The sequence below is a fragment of the Schistocerca serialis genome, chromosome 5 (assembly GCF_023864345.2).
Source record: "Schistocerca serialis cubense isolate TAMUIC-IGC-003099 chromosome 5, iqSchSeri2.2, whole genome shotgun sequence".
Classification (NCBI taxonomy): domain Eukaryota; kingdom Metazoa; phylum Arthropoda; class Insecta; order Orthoptera; family Acrididae; genus Schistocerca; species Schistocerca serialis.
The window spans coordinates 199,254,581-199,257,851 of NC_064642.1; the positions used below are offsets into that span (position 1 = coordinate 199,254,581).

General features: G+C 40.3%; 1 non-coding gene across 1 annotated transcript; it reads left to right on the forward strand.

Annotated features, from left to right (window-relative positions):
- The first annotated feature begins 1,317 nt into the window (after window positions 1-1,317).
- On the forward strand, window positions 1,318-1,392 carry Trnas-cga (transfer RNA serine (anticodon CGA)). Its single transcript has one exon. It is a non-coding gene; the product is annotated as a tRNA-Ser (tRNA).
- Window positions 1,393-3,271: the final 1,879 nt, after the last annotated feature.

A 3,271-nucleotide genomic window follows, 5' to 3' on the forward strand; every position in this document is an offset into this window, starting at 1 on the left:
AATGCAGATTGGATTTGTGCCTAGTATTAACTGAGTGAGAGCTGCTAATTCTTGAGAATAAGCTGATATTGTTAACAATAAACGACAGTAAATAATATATATATATATGGGAGGCCAATATCAGAATACACAGACTAGTGAACAGGGGTCGACAAGAGGTTTGCAAACTTACATCACATATTGTTCGAACTGCCTGGTTATGAGTCATAAATATCCTTTGAGAATGGTCCAACTTCTGGAGAAATATTTTGTGATCAACACAACCAAATGCCTTAGTTAAATCAAAGAGCATGCCTAGCGTTCGAAACCTTTTGTTTAGTCCATCTAGAACCCCACAGAGGAAAGAGAATATAGCGCTTTCAGTTGTTAAACCACTTCTAAAGCCGAACTGTACATTTGGTAGCAAATTATGTGATATAAAATAATCAATTATCCTGACATACATAGCCTTTTCAATATCTTTATCAAACACTGATGGCATAGAAATAAGCCTAAAATTATCTAAATTATCCCTTCCTCCCTTTTTATAAAGTGGGTTTACGGCAGTGGAATTTAATCGTTCAGGAAACTGATCATTCTTAAAGAAAAAATTACAAATATGGCTAATTGCAGGGAGAACATGCGTATCACAGTACTTTAATATTCAGCTAGGCACTCCATTATACCCATCACAGTTCCTAGTCTTCAGCGATTTAAATACTGACTCAATCTTCCCCTTGTAGATTTAACAGAAGACTGTTTCAGACATCAATCTCAGAAAGGCATTTTCCGTGGGAGTTATATAATTATCCGTAGAAACTAAGTTTTTGTTTTATTCACCATAAATGCTCAGAAATTATTGTTAAATACTGTACATATATCTGACTTATCAGTAACAGAATTATTTTTACTATGAACTGCATTTAGATCGTCAGCCTTGTGCTGCTGGCAGACACTTCCTGCACAACTGACAATGTCGTTTTAATTTTATCCTGTGAATTAGCTATTCTGAAACATTCTGGCAGATTAAAACTGTGTGCCGGGCCGAGACTCAAACTCCGGACCTTTGCCTTTCGCGGGCAAGTGCTCTACCAACTGAGCTACCCAAGCACGACTCATGCCCCGTCCTCACAGCTTCAATTCTGCCAGTACATCGTCTCCTACCTTCCAAACTTCACAGAAGCTCTCCTTCGATTCTTGCAGAACTAGTACTCATGGAAGAAAGGATGTTGTGGAGACATGACTTAGCCACAGCCTGGGGAATGTTTCCAGAATGAAATTTTCACTCTGCAGCGGACTGTGCGCTGATATGAAGCTGTGAGGACGGGGCGTCAGCCGTGCTTGGGTAGCTCAGTTGGTAGAGCACTTGCCCGCGAAAGGCAATGGTCCCGAGTTCGAGTCTCGGCCCGGCACACAGTTTTAATCTGCCAGGAACTTTCATATCAGCGCACACTCCGCTGCAGAGTGAAAATTTCATTCTGGTATTAGCTATTCTATTTGCGTATCACATACTCCTTGCCTTCCTAATACTATTTTTAAACACCTTACCTACTGTAGCCTGATTGTGACTACTTTTAACTTTTTGATACAAGTCCCACTTTGTTCTACATGCTATCATCCCACTAGTCAGCAATCCATGGTGCTGTTTACTGTTAATATCCAGTGTAGAACGTTCTAATGGAAAGGAACTCTCGAAGAGCATGAGAAATGTGTTAAGAAAAGCATTATATTCGTCATCTATGCTACCGATACTACAAACTTGCTGCCACTCTTGTTCCTTAACAAGGTTTAAAAAACTCTCTATTGCCGTTCGATTAGATTTTCTACGTAGTTTATAATTATATATAACATTTGTTTGGATACAAGAGCCATTTAGTGTTACAGTTTATGTATCATGGTCTGAAAGGCCATTCACTCTTTTACTAACAAAATGCCCATCCAGTAATGAAGAAAGAATAAAAATATTGTCTATGGCCGTGCTACTGTTCACCTGCAGCCTGGTTGCAAACAAAGTCTGCATCAAATATTATGACTTTAGAAGATCTTACAACGTATAGCTGCATATGCTTTGCACCCTCAAAAGAATGTGTGAGACATGTGCAAATTTATCTATGATCTACAGTATACTAACACTTGCATAGTGGCAGAATACGTTTCAAGTAGGAACTCCTGGAAGTTTCGCTTATATCTATCATCATTCAGTTTCCTTGTGTTGTCTATAACTAGGAAGCCATACTGAATGTTATTATGGCAGTGTCTTCATGTGTGGCAACAAATTCATTGAATGACATATCAGTTGTTGTATGCTTTAAATTGGTACTGCCGTGTTTGAAAGCAATAATAAGGTTCACAGTATCCCAGACCTACTGCTTTGGGGTCCTTAAGTGTGTCTGGCTCAAATAAAATATATCTACTTGCATATGGTGGCCAAAGCAAAAGTACAGGGCGTAACAAAAATGTATTGCGCCAACTTCAGGACACATTCCTCATACATAGGCGAATAAATAATGTTATTTGAACATGGGTCTGGAAATGCTTTGTTTCCGCGTTACAACCTATTTTCTCCAACTCATTAACCATGGGAAACGCACAGGAACAGAACGTACTAGCATGTCACATGCAACTGTTTCTTACTGGAGATGTTCAATAAGCCCTCCAGGGTCATTGATACATGCACCAACCTGGCGTTGTAGTGAATTTTGGATGCGGTGATGTATCCCTGGAGTACTGCACAAGGTTTTGCAGCCTTCCATAGTACAGGCAGGGAGCCTCTGAAAATCTGTTACTGGTATTCCATACATAAGAGCTTTTAAATGCCCCTACGAATCAAAAGCCGAGTGGGTTTAGCTCCGGAGAGTGTGGAGCCAGACAATTGGTCCATCTCCTTCCATCCGTTTGTCACCATGTGGACTGCTACCGCCATGCCGTCAGCTAATCCATACGTGAAATGGCCACCTGACGTTTCTGCAGTCGTGTACACTTCCACTACATGAAGCAAGTCTGTGATTAACTCTAGATAGTAACCCGTGTGCTTGTAACGGCCGTACTGATCGCTGGAACAGTTGATGTTACCCTTAAACAAGCAATGACGTATGTTGCATGGCAACAGGAACATTTAAAGCAAAACACTGGCGGTGTACAACGTAACGAGACCTCACCAAGAGAGCATGTTCCCCATGATTATAACGTTCTGTTCTTGTGAGTTTCCCACGATGAATGAGTTGGCGAAAATGAGTTGTAACATGAGAAAAAGCGTTTTCAGGCCCATTTTCATATAACATATTTTCTTCGT